Here is a 17,148-nt window from a genome sequence, read left to right on the forward strand (position 1 = left end):
TTACCTAACTTTACCATACACTTTTTGTTCCTGGAGGCATACAAACAACACACACAGCTCACAACAACAAGACTGTCAGGTGAACATTTAAATCACTGTTTTTATTAATAGCTATTAATAGATGTAATAGTGTGTGAGATATAGTAAAAAGAAATGCATACAGAAACACACAATGCACATAGAGGTGAATGAAATACGTTTTTTGTTATGTTTATTGCAAAATGCCAGTTGTGGACACCAACGTTTTGTAAATGTTCAGGCAAACCAAGCTCCTTCAGTTTGTTTGGGTTTGAAATAAGCTCTGAGAATAAATGCTAAAAAGCACGAGTAGCTCAGCCATTTTCATTTTGTCAGTGTAGTTCTCATTTAGAGTGTCCATTTCATCTAATCACCATGCAAACTGCACACAGAAATCTGGGTTTTGAACTGTGACCTGCTTGTTGTGAGGCAACAATGCTAGCCATTACAATGATGTGTGGCCTTCTGCCCATGTTTTTGCATCAAAGACGGACCCATGACCTATGCCATGGCACATAAGACATATGTGACATACGACTCTCAAGGTTATATAATGTATTAATGCTACTTAAATTAACTTTCTTACGCGTCCTAAATCAAATAACTGCATAATATTCTGCCTCTGTAAACATAATCAGTTAGTTGAGATGGATTTACATCTATTTACATGCATTTAAGTGATTTCCCTGTAGCTCCATATAACAGACATACGTAGGTTAGTTGATTTTCAAGAAAGTGAAATAAGCCACATTTCTGCAAAGTTGTTCATATTTTTGTTGCCTAAAAAGTAACTGCATTAAAATGAAGATATCACAGGTAACTTAAGTCTGTAATTATCAGTAACAAGTTAAAACCATGGTTTGCATACCCCAGTGGCAGATTACCTTTCTTAAAACAATCAAATTCCAGTCGATTTAGGAAAATGTGGCTTATTTCTACGAGCATTGTTTTTGCAGTGCACTTGTCTTACATTATGAGTGAAAAACAATCACGTCGGAGGCCGGAATAAAGTTAATTACAGCCAAAGATGACATTTCTGGGTTCTATCCCCTGAGATGAAGTGAGGCCATACATCAATTAGCTTCAGTCATGTTTCACTTCAGACCCGACCCTTTACATTTTTCTTCATCTACATTGCCTGGAGGGCAGACATCATTTCACTCCTGGGAGAGGATGTTATGATGAAAATGGACTGTTACAGATACATGATTTCACCCTGCTATCTCCTTGCTGATTTTACTTTGCTGCAGTTATTTCAGTCATCATTTCATTTGTGTGCAATGATTTGTATGATCATGTATTAAAGTGCACCTAGAATAAGCTGCGTATGTTTCATTGTAATAAAAGAATGGCAGTAAAACGGCATCACTAATATTAGCAATATACAGTATACATGATTCAGTCTGGTTCATGTATGGATAACTGATCCCTATGTTTATCTCTGCTATGACTATTTCACAGTGATAAACCCCTGTAATCATATTTTTGATTCTGTTGTTTTGGAAGAATGTTCTTGAAATGATGTCAAAAACACTGGGATTTAATACTGACACACGTGACCAACAATTCCATGAAAAAACAATGGATCCAGAAAAACTGCCCTTCTGTTGGCCTCTTTGTTATCACTGTTACACATTTACAGAATAGATTCATTCTATTCTATTCTATTTGATTTGTAAAGCGCCACATCACAACATACATGATCTCAGGTCTCTGTACATAGACAACATCATGGAGAGCAGAGAAACACAACACTACACGACTCACACAATGAGCAAACACTCACTTTTAACAGAAGAAGAATATGTTTTATGTGTGTTAACTGCAAAAGTTTTGAAACAACAGGATGTGTTGTATACACAGTATGTTGCTTTGAAACCATTGATATTGATATATTATATATATATTATTATATATATTATATATAAATGATATATTTTACATTATATATAATACAATATATTATATATTCATTTACTTATATTGATATACCAGTCTGTGGTCGGATTAAACAGTGAGAGAGTTGAACATTTTGGTTTTACTAACAAATAATCTACCGCTGAGCCTTAAACCTTTTGTGTAAACTACCGGATTAACCATATTTAAACCAGCAGGTTCATTGTTTTTGTCTAAATAAATTAAAAGCAGTCAACAGTGGATCTTAACTGGGCTGAGGGCGCCCTCTGCTGTTAGAGGAGAGGATTACACCTCATGTCCCCCATTTTTAATTTATGGCTAAAAGTCTCCAATATACAAGCATAGTATTATGACATGGGATGGAATATGAGGATGAACTGCTTTTTGAACTGTAATTTTGTGTTTATAGAGATCTATATAAATAATAATGGCAATAATAATAATAACAAAAACTTATATATACTGTATAAAGTTTTTTGGTTTTTTTAAATTATTTATATATTTTATATTTTGTTTTCCTTTGCAATCGGAGAATTCAAACAGCTCTTATTAAGGCCAGGCCACCACTGAGAAACTCACTCACTTACTTACTCAGCAAATTTGACAATACTATATATGATATTATCATTTTCCAACTCTTATATAGGTGTTTATTTTTAAGGCTGATTTAATCTCTAATTTGTCTTAGTACATTTGTCAATAACGTAAACTAAGGGAAACCTCTGGTCTTTATCCCCCCCAAAAAATGTCTTTTAAGAAATAAAACTAAAGAAGTCCAATTCGAGTTGTTTTTACCTCCTCAAAAAAGTACTTTTACGTATTTGACTTTGTAAACTTTGTAAAGATAATAACTCATTTAACGTTATTAGCAATGATTTCTCTGATTTATAGTTATGATCACAGAAAAAAACTTCGGTATTGTGTCTTGTTCTTTTTAGGATTGTTGTCCTGTAACCAGTTTGGGGTTCCAAGCAATGCTTTTAAGTGCAGTGGTTGTTGTTGGGTTTTTGTTTTGTGTCAATGTTGTACTCATCTACTTTTTTGGGGTTTCTTCAGTTTCAGGTTTTCGGGTTTTCCTCGGTTGTCGGGTTTCTTCAGTTTCAGGTTTTCGGGTTTCTTCAGTTTCAGGTTGTCGGGTTTCTTCAGTTTCAGGTTTTCGGGTTTCTTCAGTTTCAGGTTGGGCCTACTGTGGTGTTTGATCATGTTGGGCTTGTGGTCTGCTCTACTGCAGAACTAAAATGCAAAACACAAACTAAATGATACAAAACATTTAAAATGGGTTTTCCTCACTAAACTTCAAACACCTTAAACATTTACTCTCCTTAAATGCGTCAAATCCCAAAAATCCCACATTTCAACAACAAAAAACGGCCGCAACTGTGCGGATATTATTACAGTGGTTCACTGTCACTTTAATTCTGATTTGTCTTGAATAGATGGATAAAGACTGATTTTCGTATTTGATGAAAACGTTTTTATTGTTGTTGGGAATCAGCTCATTCAAGATGGAGTCACATGCATCTTGGATGGAGAACACACGATCCCTTATCTTCTCCTCTGTTCTTCCCTGCCCTTCTGGGTGCAGGAAGGACACATACGTCAGCTCTTCAACTGAAGACCCTTCAGCACAGAGCTAAACAAGGTTCCAGCAGCAAAAGAACCCTTTCACAGCAGCCTGCTATCCTCCCATCAGAGGCAGCGACACCAGAGCCTGCCTCAGGATCAACCAACGATCCAGAGCCAGGTTAGCTCCAACTAGCTAACTTTGTAAGGAGGAACCTGAGCCACAGACACCAGAAACACAGTCAACCATCTACTGTTCCTGGACCAACAGACAGAACCTCAAAAGGACCCTTTTGCATCTTTTAAGGACTTGGTAACGTAACTGGGCCTAGCATAGCATTACACTACTTGGCTAAGCATAGATGAAATGTTGTACTGAGTTTACTTGCTCACACAAAGTGTTGTTGCAATGTCTAGATTAAGGTTAATATGATGTTAGTGATGTCCATGCTTCTTAGCTCTCAGCTGTAGATGTCCATGCTTCTAACCTCTCATCTAACCTGATTTAACCTCACTTTACAAAAGTGGTTAACAAAGAAACACAGCAGCCATGTGCTCAAGAAGCCATCTTTGATTCCGCCATCTTGTTGTAGTTTCTTTGTCAACCGCCATCTTGATTTGTAGTCTACCTCTATCTGACTTGACCATTTGACCTGTACACACACAGACTCCCTCTCTCGCTCTCTTTCACACACACACACACACACACACACACACACACACACACACACACAGTATATAGTTACATTTAGTAGATATTCTTGTTCAAATCTTTGATGTCTTTTTAATAAATGTTTTATAAAATATACAGTCTGGTCTGATTAATATTGCCAAGAAATTAATTATTCCATAATTAATTAATTATTAATATTCTAAATTCATAACCAATCACGCTCCTAATCCCAACATTGTGATATATTATTGCAGTTGATGAAATGATTAGAAAAAGCTGAGGTTGTAAAAGTTTCTATCAAGTCAGTGACGAGAGGAATTCTATAAAATACTCATTTATTCATCTGTGTTTGTGTCACAATGGTATTTAAGACGGGACACAGTGTTTCAGGACCTGCGTGACATTATTGATTCATTATCTGGTGATCGTATCCAAAACGATCGTCACCACAGATCTGACAGGGAATACATCGTTGTTATTATTATTTTTACATGTTCTTATATTCACAATCTAGTCACTGAGTCTCTGGGACAAACATGAAGGAGATGAAGTTAAAACTGCGAGGTGAGGTAACTATTTAAATAGCAAATATGATGATGTCAGTGGAGCAGTGGTAAGTGAGGAGCTCATTTGCAAAAAGCAAATTCTCTTTCCTTTTTTAAGTTTTATTTGTAGGATACGTCTGCCGATGTATCCAACCTCAGTTTACAGCATAGAACAGTATAAAAATGCTTACTTTGCTGAAATAAGTATTTTGAATGGGTTACTTATACATTCAGTCGTCTGCAGTTCAGTCAGACTTTTCTTTTCTTTTACATATGTAAAATGTGATCGACCTCATGGTCTAATTCAAAGAGAGACATGAACGTGCATTTACCAGGAGAAATTACACCTGGCTTGACCAAGCCTCGACTGCTCATCCTGGTGTGATGTTCGTGCAACGGACTAAGCCGGGGTAAACTTAGGTTAAGTTAGGTTAAGACTGGCTTTTTCCGATATCCTGCATATCTTCATTTTACTTTCATGCAACAGACCCCCGAACAGACAGGACTAAAACATCATGACACAAACAAAACACAGGTGAATCACATTAGAACAGGACACACGATCAACAGGGAGGACAGGACAAGAAGTCAAAATAAAACAGGAAACAAAGAACCAAAAACAGAAAGAGCAACAAAGAAAACTGCCTAAACCAAAAGCACCTGGATTAATCCAGTGATTGTGACATCGTCACAGTGGGCCTAATGGCTGACAGAAGACAAGAAACACCAAAAGCCCAAAGCCATGGCTGGGCAGCCTGGAAAAACCCAAAAGGGCACTAAAACACTTGTGTGACCGAAGACTGGCAGCGTGCTGGAGTGATGAGTCATGGGAACCAGGTGTGCCAACCTTGAATAATAGCATGTTCTCCTAACCACTGTAGTAATGGCTCTTTGTTAATAATAAATAGTGATATGATTAATTAACGTGAACAACTCCGGCTGTAACAGACGTAGAGGCATAAAAAATGTAATATCCCAGCAAATAACACAATGCCCTATTTTTGAATGAATGAATGCATCAATTTACAAGACAAAATCACAGAGGACAGGTTCACTGACATGATTGCATGCAACACACACACACACACACACACACACACACACAGCACATCCTTCACTCTGCCTAAGCTGCTTTGTGTGGTAAATTTAGCTCATTATATTTCAACAGGACAACGTGGGTGAGGAAGACAGAAAAGTAGGACACGGACATCATTTCTCACCAATACACACACACACACACTCAGCATCTCTTAATCAAGAGCAGTCCTCACGCACAAAGCCTGACTTTGTGTGTGAGTGTGTAATAAAGACCTGGGAGGATTAATGATTTATTAATTACTGTATCCTTTTGAAACAATGCAGTGTCCTTGTGAAAGGACAACAGTAAAGTGCTGAAGGCCTTGGGTAAAGACTGCAGCCCAAATCGGATTTCTAAGCATATTCGAATTCAGAATCTGATCTTCCTGACCGACTGTTCACATATTGCAAATGATCAGGTCTGATGTCTGCTTGTGTCCATGTTGACATTGTCTAGTCACGTCTTCCACATGGATTTCTATAGTTATAGGCCACACCCTGGAAAACAAGTACTCCAAAGAAAATAAACTAAATGGACAACAGAAATCTGTACCTACCTGTCCCAAATGGTCATGTGGAGCCACCGTGCTAATTTTCTCAAGTCAACTCGAAGGTTGTGGGTCAAATTCCCGGCTCCCCTCTACATGCTGATATATTGTTGGGCATGCTGCTCATAGATGTGCTGTATGAAAGTGTGAGTGAATGGGTGAAAATGGGTGAATGGCAAAACTGTAGTGTAAAGCAGCTGGTCATCAAGACTAGAAAAGTGCTATATAAACACACACCATATATTATTATATCTATATTAGTACATTATGTCATTCTATCCTTCGTGGCCGGACAACAGCAGTCGACAGTCATTTGGCTGCATACGAAGGAATACACATACAATTAAAATGGTACAGCCTATTTTTACAAACTCCTGAGGATCCAGCCCAGCAGCTGCAGGCTGAATCCAATTAGAATGATCCAATTAGAAGAATATACGATTTTGACCACAGGTAACACCACAAATAATTCATAAATCTACAATAAATATTGACATAAAACCTCATACCAAATGTAAATTATTACTGTGACTGCTGCTTATTACTGTGACTACTGCTTATAACTGTGACTGCTGCTTATTACTGCTACTGCTGCTATTACTGTTACTGCTGCTTATAACTGTGACTGCTGCTTATTACTGTTACTGCTGCTTATTACTGCTACTTATTACTGCTACTGCTGCTTATTACTGATTCTTATTACTGCTACTGCTTATTACTGCTACTGCTGCTGCTTATTACTGTTACTGCTGCTATATTACTGCTACTGCTGCTATATGCTGCTTCTGCTGCTATATTACTGTTACTGCTGCTTATTACTGCTACTGCTGCTTATTACTGCTTCTGCTGCTATATTACTGTTACTGCTGCTTATTACTGCTACTGCTGCTTATTACTGTTACCGGTGCTTATTACTGTTAATGCTGCTTATTACTGCGACTGCTGCTTATTACTGTGACTGCTGCTTATTACTGTGACTACTGCTTATAACTGTGACTGCTGCTTATTACTGTGACTACTGCTTATAACTGTCACTGCTGCTTATTACTGCTACTGCTGCTTATTACTACCGGTGCTTATTACTGTTACTGCTGCTTATTACTGGGACTGCTGCTTATTACTGTGACTGCTGCTTATTACTGTGACTACTGCTTATAACTGTGACTGCTGCTTATTACTGTGACTACTGCTTATAACTGTGACTGCTGCTTATTACTGCTACTGCTGCTTATTACTGCTGCTGCTTATTACTGTTACTGCTGCTTATTACTGTGACTGCTGCTTATTACTGTGACTACTGCTTATAACTGTGACTGCTACTTATTACTGTTACTGCTGCTTATTACTGCTACTGCTGCTATATTACTGTTACTGCTGCTTATTACTGCTACTGCTGCTTATTACTGTTACCGGTGCTTATTACTGTTACTGCTGCTTATTACTGTGACTGCTGCTTATTACTGTGACTACTGCTTATAACTGTGACTGCTGCTTATTACTGCTACTGCTGCTTATTACTGCTGCTGCTGCTATGACTGTTACTGCTGCTTAATACTGCTACTGCTGCTTATTACTGTGACTGCTGCTTATTACTGTGACTACTGATTATAACTGTGACTGCTGCTTATTACTGCTACTGCTGCTTATTACTGCTGCTGCTGCTATTACTGTTACTGCTGCTTATTACTGTGACTACTGCTTATAACTGTTACTGCTGCTTATTACTGTTACTGCTGCTTATTACTGTTACTGCTGCTTATTACTGCTGCGTATTACTGTTACTGCTGCTTATTACTGCTACTTATCACTGCTACTGCTGCTTATTACTGATTCTTATTACTGCTACTGCTTATTACTGCTACGCTGCTTATTACTGTTACTGCTGCTGCTTATTACTGTTACTGCTGCTATATTACTGCTACTGCTGCTATATGCTGCTTCTGCTGCTATATTACTGTTACTGCTGCTTATTACTGCTACTGCTGCCTATTACTGCTTCTGCTGCTATATTACTGTTACTGCTGTTTATTACTGCTACTGCTGCTTATTACTGTTACCGGTGCTTATTACTGTTACTGCTGCTTATTACTGCTACTGCTGCTTATTACTGTGACTGCTGCTTATTACTGTGACTACTGCTTATAACTGTAATTGCTGCTTATTACTGTGACTACTGCTTATAACTGTGACTGATGCTTATTACTGCTACTGCTGCTTATTACTGCTGCTGCTTATTACTGTTACTGCTGCTTATTACTGTGACTGCTGCTTATTACTGTTACTGCAGCTGCTTTTTACTGTTACTGCTGCTAAATTACTGCTACTGCTGTTATATTACTGTTACTGCTGCTTATTACTGTTACTGCTGCTTATTACTGTTACCGGTGCTTATTACTGTTACTGCTGCTTATTACTGCTTCTGCTGCTTATTACTGTTACCGGTGCTTATTACTGCTACTGCTGCTTATTACTGTGACTGCTGCTTATTACTGTTACTGCAGCTGCTTTTTACTGTTACTGCTGCTAAATTACTGCTACTGCTGTTATATTACTGTTACTGCTGCTTATTACTGTTACTGCTGCTTATTACTGCTTCTGCTGCTTATTACTGTTACTGCTGCTTATTACTGCTACTGCTGCTATATTACTGCTTCTGCTGCTATATTTCTGTTACTGCTGCTTATTACTGTTACCGGTGCTTATTACTGTGACTGCTGCTTATTACTGTGACTGCTGCTTAGAGAAGATGCATGTGTTTTCACCGTTGAATGAAGATGGACAAGGAAAAACACACTGCAGAAGAACTAAATCATGGTGTTACAGTGCAAATCTTTGGCTGTACTTCTTCACAAAGACAGAGGCTTTTGGTCATGCTGACACTGATCTCACTTCTGTTATGCTATCTATGGAAATTCTACGGAAGAAGAAGCCACAACGTGTAGCTGCAAACTTTCTCCAGAGCTTATGAACAACAAACAGACAGATTCTTTGGAGAGAGAGAGAGTGGCAGGACATGATAATAATTGGACACCTTGAGGAGAACAGACACAGTATTTACCTCTGAGATGATGACATAATGCCAGCGATGAAAAGAAAGACCCTGAACTTCTCATTAACCTCCCATCTTCTTATGGGGTGAGTTTTCATTCAGTCACATACAGGGATTAAAATGTTTTTTTCATGCTAGATGCTGTCTTTTAATAATCCACTGTGTGTTTCAGAACATTCTGTGGCTACATTGTTATTAGCTCGCTCAGTATTGTCAGTAATGTCACTGACAGCTAGACCGGGATGGGGTTGGACTATGTAAATGTGATGATACTGTCTCCTGGCTCCAAGAAGGTGTAAATATTTGAGGCTAAAATTCTGCATGAACCATCGTCAGTTGAGTGCCTACATATGAATGGCCATATCTTCCTCAGAGAACACCCATGCCCTCATTGATGTGAGGCAACAGTGCTAGCCCATGGACATGGGAAGAATATGCACACTCCATGCAGAAAGGCCCTCATTCAGACCGGGTTGCAAACCTGGGTCCTAGCCACTAATACCCCATGTGGCATCTGAGGAAAATGACATGACAAAACATGTTTGTGAATGCAACTGTACTTGTGTGGGAAGAAACATCCTTTTCGGGAGGCACATTAGTTTTCTTCAGCCTCCAGACTGACAAAGGAGGTCCAAGTGACTGACGCTCACAAAGAGGTTTTCATCTTTTTCCACATTAAACGTCTGACAGTGGACATGATCCAGCGTCAGCTGATTGATTTTCCCTGACAGCTGAGGGTAAAAATGACATTATTGACTGAAGCTGTTATATCCTGATCCTGTTTGAATGAGACTGGTATTTAGCTGGCTTATTATGACAGAGAATGAGATTCAGAGGAGACGGCTATACAGTTTCTAACACTTATGAATGGTAAAGAAAAATAGATGAAGCATCCTGCTGATTCTCAGAGTACATTTGGATTCTTTCTCATCAGAATCATCCCTGAGGACCCAACAGGAAAAAGCTCTTTAAATGTGTAAAGATGACACAGATATCATTGTCCTCTTTATCTGCCATTCTGTGACAGAAACTTTGCCTTTGTAAAGTCTTAACTTAGCCAGATGTATATCTGTTTTGGCATTTGTTCACATTTTTGAGTTCCTTGTGCGATGAGAGAATTATTATTTTCCCCTGTGAAGAGATAAACACCACAGTGACAAAGATAAGAAACTATACAGAAATGCTGTTGATGTGACTGCACTGCACAGCATATGCCTCAAATAGTTAAATTCCAGTTTAATGTAGTTCAATCAATACATTTTCTTTAAAGATACAGTTGTGTAAGCAGGGGCAGAGGATCTGGTTATGCTGCATTAACCGTATATTACCGTATAGTACTGGGTTTAGGAAATTATAGTACTTAGGTAATTGTAGGTATTGGATACCAAATTGACATTATACATTTTGGAACGGTTGGAACAAGGGCCTTTCTGCATGGAGTTTGCATGTTCTCCCCGTGTGTGCGTGGATTCTCTCCGGGTTCTCCGGCTTCCTCCCACAGTCCAAAAACATGCAATGTGGGGATAGGTAAATTGGACACTCTAAATTGACCATAGGAGTGAGTGTGAGAGTGAATGGTTGTTTGTCTCTATCTGTGTGTGGCCCTGCGATGGACTGACGAACTGTCCAGGGTGTACCCCGCCTATCGCCCGATGTAGCTGAGATTGGCACAGCACCCCCCGCGACCCTCCGGTGGAGGATAAAGCGGTAGATGATGACTGACTGACATTTGTCTAATAGGGCCACAATTAGACAAATGTCTAATTGACATTTGTCTAATTGTTGTGGTTAATTGTGCTAACCACTACATTACACGGTGGTGTAGTGGTTAGCACTCTCGCCTTGCAGCGAGAAGACAAGGGCCTTTCTGCATGGAGTTTGCATGTTCTCCCCGTGTGTGCGTGGGTTCTCTCCGGGTTCTCCGGCTTCCTCCCACAGTCCAAAAACATGCAATGTGGGGATTAGGTAAATTGGACACTCCAAATTGACCATAGGAGTGAGTGTGAGAGTGAATGGTTGTTTGTCTCTATCTGTGTGTGGCCCTGCGATGGACTGGCCAACTGTCCAGGGTGTATCCCGCCTATCGCCCGATGTAGCTGAGATTGGCACAGCACCCCCCGCGACCCTCTGGTGGAGGATAAAGCGGTAGATGATGACTGACTGACATTTGTCTAATAATTGCTGGCTCGAGGCGTGCGAGCTGCTGCGTGCCCACCCCGACACGCACGCCTCAAGCTCGTCTCCCGTTCATTCACTGTGCAGTACTAGTTATTTTCAGCGTCAGGCTGTGGAATCAACGTGACGTGTGCAACAACCGCATCAGAGCGGTAGTTACGATAGTTACAGTGCACTCTCTGCTTAAATTGGGCGACTTCCTGTTGGGTCAAAGATGTGTCCGTAAAGGGGTTCAGGGAAGCTCCCTTGTCTCACATATCAAGTTTTGTGCTGATCAGTCAATGTATGGCAAAGTTTCATTTTGCTTCCTGTTTCGTGTGTTTCACTTCCTGTTGGAAGGACGTCTTTTGCAGACATGTTCGGGGCGGGTCTGTGGTCTCACATATAAAGTTTTAGGTGGATACAACAATCCCTGTTAGAGCAGCATGAAAAACTGTGAAATGTAACGTCATTTGCCGCTACCAGGGGGCGCTGTTTGTCAAAATGATTATTTTTTATAAAGACGTCTTCAGGGCCGGACTATCATCAGTTCAGATCGGACCGATAATCTCTCTAAAAGTTATTCCCGAAATCGGAAAGAAACTGAAATTTGTTGTATTTTCTACCACCACCAGGAGGCGCTGTTTTCATGACCAGGAAATCACCATCTCAGTTGTACAGGGGTGGTAGACACAAGGTGACTAGTCTTCTCAGTGACACCCCACTGTTTCCCAAAGCTGTGAAAGACCTACAACAGTTGGATGGACTCTACGCCATAAACCGCCAGCTCTACAGCAGGCTGTATCCTGAGGATCTATTCCCCACATTTATGGACTTCCCATAGTGCACAAGGAAGGAGCCCCTCTTGGACCCATCATCAGCAGCATCGATTGAGTGACGTGTAAAATTGCCCCCATGAGGGTGTCAAAGACCACCCTCTGGCCTTCTTTGATAACAGAAACCTCATCAAACCCCACCCACGTCATCAGAACCTTGCACCACCGAGCATCTAACTTACCTACAACAAAGGAACAGAAACACATCAGGGGAGCACTTAAAACCTGTGGTTAGACAACTGAGGTGTCCATCACAGAAGACAAAGAAGACAGCCATTGTTATTCTGTATATTGCTGAAGTCTCAGAGAAACTCAGGAGGATGTTCAACAAACATTTCAAACCCTGCAACACTTTAAGACAGAAACTGATTCTTCCTCAGGACACGAACAGCATGTGGGTTTTCTTCCGACCACATTCCAAAACATGCAGATTATTCTTTGATTATTCATCTATTCATCTATCAGTCCAGGTGAAGGCCTGTGCCAAAGACAACATTTAAAAAGGAAATAAGGGTTCACAGTAGCCTGTGCAATCTTATACAGTATAGTAAAATATGGGTGAAGCCCCTGAGTGAGTGACACTGGCTTTCACAGATGATATTTGAGATTAAGTCTGCGACAGTCGTTTGTTTTTTTAATTGCATGGGCTGCTATTTCCATTGGATGCTGCTTTAGAGCTTTTATTTTTAGTTTGGGTCAGTGTCTTCTCTCAGTATCACAGTAGGTGATTTGTCTAAGGTGCTGATGAAGGCAAAAATCTGTACCACCGCTTCCTTCCTGTGCATCTGTGTTCGTGTTGTTCTTCTCATTCTGTTTGTCTCCGAAGCTCGAGCCTCAGTGAACAACTACAGAGCAACAAACAACGCAGGGATGTGTTAAAATGACATTAGCAGCTCCTTGATTTAGACTCAGCTGGTGAAGCCTGATAATCCAAATGTTCCTGTCTCTCATCTACCAATGACAGATGCACACGAGTCACTCAGTGTTTGCTCACACATCAGCACAGATATATGTCATCATGAGGTAAAGATGCTAATTTAGAATCTACATGTGTGTTGATTTAAACTGACCTCTGTCTGAAGAGAAAAGTGTATGTGCCACGTATCGTTACACGTGTTCTTATTCAACCTCGTGTGTGTCTTTGTTTGAAGGTCTATGGTGGGTTTACTTGAACGCCACCGGCTTTTGCAGTTGAGCTCACATGTCGGACCGAAACCAAAACGACGGTGACAGCCAATGCCAGCAAGCTCTCCTGTGCCTATAGCTGTTCCCAATGAAAACAGACCAGCAATAAGTATAATGTACAGTATGTATCTATCACACTGAACTGGACAGCAGCAAAAGTGAAAGGGAAGATCTACAAGACAGTAGTGACACGTGCTGGGATGTATCACATGGAGACAGTTGCATTGTCTAAAAGACAGGAGATGCTCCAGGGTGGACATGATTAGACATGAGCATATTTGAGATTGTTGGCCGACTGTGTACAGTGCCTTGTGATTTGCTGCTATACAAATAAATGAGCTTGAGGTTGAGAGTCAAGGATGGTTTTGTCATGTGCAGAGGAAGGATAGTACATTTGGAAACGTTCAGCAGAAATATGGATTAATAATAGCAACAGAAATACAATAATAATAGTGTGTGTAATGTCAACGCTGTCCTGTCAATCATTTTGTATCTTGTATAAATAACGACATAAATGTTTGACTTTATACAATCAGCACTGCTGTTCTAGAAATATAAAATATACAGTATACATATAATGTGGATTTGGTGAATGCTTCCATAATTGTTGGCTTGTGATGACTTTGATGACTGTGGTGGTTCTGGATGTTCTGGTGATTTCCTCACGAGTTGATGTGGAGTAAAATTGAGCGAACTGTGCTGGGTGATGGACTCTGAGGTGAAAGGCGACAAATGGTCTTACATAAAACTTTGTCTCTCCAGATTCTCCAGCTTTAAAGCCAAAATTCTGCCACTCCTTATTACTAACTAAGCTCGTGGATATATGATATTGTAAAAGATATTGTCAATAACGACAAATATCGTGATATATGATAATATCTAATATTGGCCCAAGCCTATTCCCTGCTACTGTAAATATTTCTGAAGTTAATGTTTGTTGCCTGACATTTATGAGGCTGAACTTTAAACATTAGACTTTATCTTATTATTAGTTTTTTGTCCAAAGTGGCCAACAGTGGATTAGTGGTAGAGGTAAGTAGGTATTTCAAGTGGGAGGTCAAGGGTTTGATGGCCTGCTCCACCTGTATACTTGTAGACACAACCTAAATGACCTAATTCCCACTTGGGTTACTACTAACAGTAATCCTGGGGCCAGTCCCAAGCCTGGATAATTGTAGAAAGGCACCCACCATAATAATCTCTGCTAAATCAACAATACAATGGGAAATCAACAATGGGAAAACAATCCTTGCTGCAACCGCTAACAAGGAGCAGCTAAAAGAAGAAGAAGAGAAAAAAAGACATAATCAAAGACCTCAATGTGCCTCACTGCTAACTTATTTAGAGTCGACTCTGGTCTGATTTTAGCATATTCTCCAAAGCTCCAAAGGACAGTTTGAGGGTGAAAGCTTGGCTTTAGGGTGTCGAGTTATATATAGGTCTAGGTTTGGGTTGGATTTGTGCTGTAGGCATTCAGGCCAAGGTTCTAAGGAATCATTATCTGGTCTATGAGGGTCCTCATAGACCAGTGGTCTGCAACCTTTAGTATCACAAGAGCCATTTTTGCTCCTTTCCATGGAAATAAAATAAATCTGGAGCCATAAAATGAAGATAACATCAAGTATAAAGTTAATGTCGATATACTACGTATAAAATAACTATAGTTTGTTGCATTTATGAAAAAAAGACATTTCACAGCTGTATTTACCTGTTAACAAAGGAGAAAACGAACAATGCTGTACACTGAGAGGTGGAATCTTCCCTCCACAGTTCTTCCAGTGAGTTCCTGCAGGTTGTATACTAAGGAGTGTATTACACTGTGATGTACCCTACACATCGCAGCTCTTGAACTCAGTCAAAATGAATGAAAGTCAATTTGAAACTGTAAAACAATAGCTGTGTGAAACATGCGTGTGTGTGTGTGTGTGTGTGCGTGTGTGTGTGTTGTGCACTCATTTGCATAAAGGTGTGTGGAATACGAATTGCTTTCCACCCCTGCCTCCTTGCATATACCTGCATGTAAATACACACACACACACACACACGTGCATGACATGAGGTGATGGTGAGGGAGTGGAAAAAGCAAATATATCGTTCAAATAGGTTCTGTCATCTTTTGTTCCTCATCTTGAATAAATCCAGAGAGGAGGACACTGGAGCTGCAGCGTCCCCCGGGCCTCTGATTAGGAAAACAGCCCAGGCCCACAATTTAACACCATAAAGTGCATTCTCCTCTATCATCCGCACTCATCTCAGTGGAGTAAATAGCTTCCTGTGGGAATTCATTAGATTGCTTTCACTTCCACCTGAAAGAGCCCTTCCTTTCACATCAGATTAAGTCCAGGCAGAAAAGAACTCTTATGTTCTATTGAAATCCAACCTTTTTGAATCCTTTCAGTTTGGAAACAGTTAGTTGCACTGAAGGTTGGTTTGGTCTTCTCTGGGCTCTTCTTTTTCTGTCTGTCGTCTGTTTTGGTGCTCTATTCGCTCCCTGCCAGTTCAGGAACAGCCATTCACCATGATGCCGGGCTGATGCCACACTCCAGCATCAATGGCTTCTCTATGCCCATTGAAGAAGTGCTATTGCTCTCTCTCTCTCTCTCTCTCTCTCTCTCTCTCTCTCACACTGAAGAGAGCTCTATAGCACATCTCAACATGCTCGTTTCACAATTCATTTTCATGACACCTTTTTTTGCTATTAAATGCAGAGTTTAACAGCGTCATCTATTGAAGACAATATGAGCAGCCCATTACCTAGTGGGAACAGAAATTGGCTTGAAATTGGAGGGTTGCCTGCTTGAATCCTGACAGATCAAGGACTATACCTCTAAACAAGGTATTCCCCATTGCTACCCACTGATTGTATTCCTATTCCTCACCAGTTTATTCCTAGTGCTGGTGCCAAACCCCGATAAATGGGAGGGTTGTGTCAGGAAAGGCATCCATCTTAAAATCCCAAATCAAATATCTGGATCACTGAGCAGCTGATGAACTTGTGATGGTAACATTTTCCTGGTTATGAATGTTTACATTTAGACATGTTTTTTCTTCTTGATAAAAACACACCAGAACATCAATGTAATTGTTCTGTCCTTAGACCAGGGTTAGGCAACATTTGTTCCAGAGAGGCACATTAACATATTAAATGGCATTGCATGAAGAAACCAAAGGTGCACAAATTAGTTCTGACCTCACTGGCCTGTGACTGTCTCAAAATAAAATTCTGTCTGGCTATCTGAATGTCCTGATCCGATCCGATATTGATATCTGATATCGGTCCGATATCAGGCAAAAAACGAGTATCGGATTATATAGGTCTGCCTCTAAAATCTCTGATATAAGCGATCCGATACAACAGTCCATTCCGCTCCGGCTCTTCTATCCAGCTGCTCCCGCCGTGATCACATGGGCTCTGCGTGTTGGATGCATGTAGATCACATGATCACAACAACAGTGTGTGTGTGCTACTGCTATTTCAGAGGTTAAACATGTTTCTTTAACCTCTGAAATCAGAGGCTACGAAGCCGCACAGCGAGCGTGAGCTAGCAGTTAGCACCACGCTAGCTCATCCTGAGGCGAGCTG

Source organism: Solea solea, chromosome 11 (genome assembly GCF_958295425.1).
Source record: "Solea solea chromosome 11, fSolSol10.1, whole genome shotgun sequence".
Lineage (NCBI taxonomy): Eukaryota > Metazoa > Chordata > Actinopteri > Pleuronectiformes > Soleidae > Solea > Solea solea.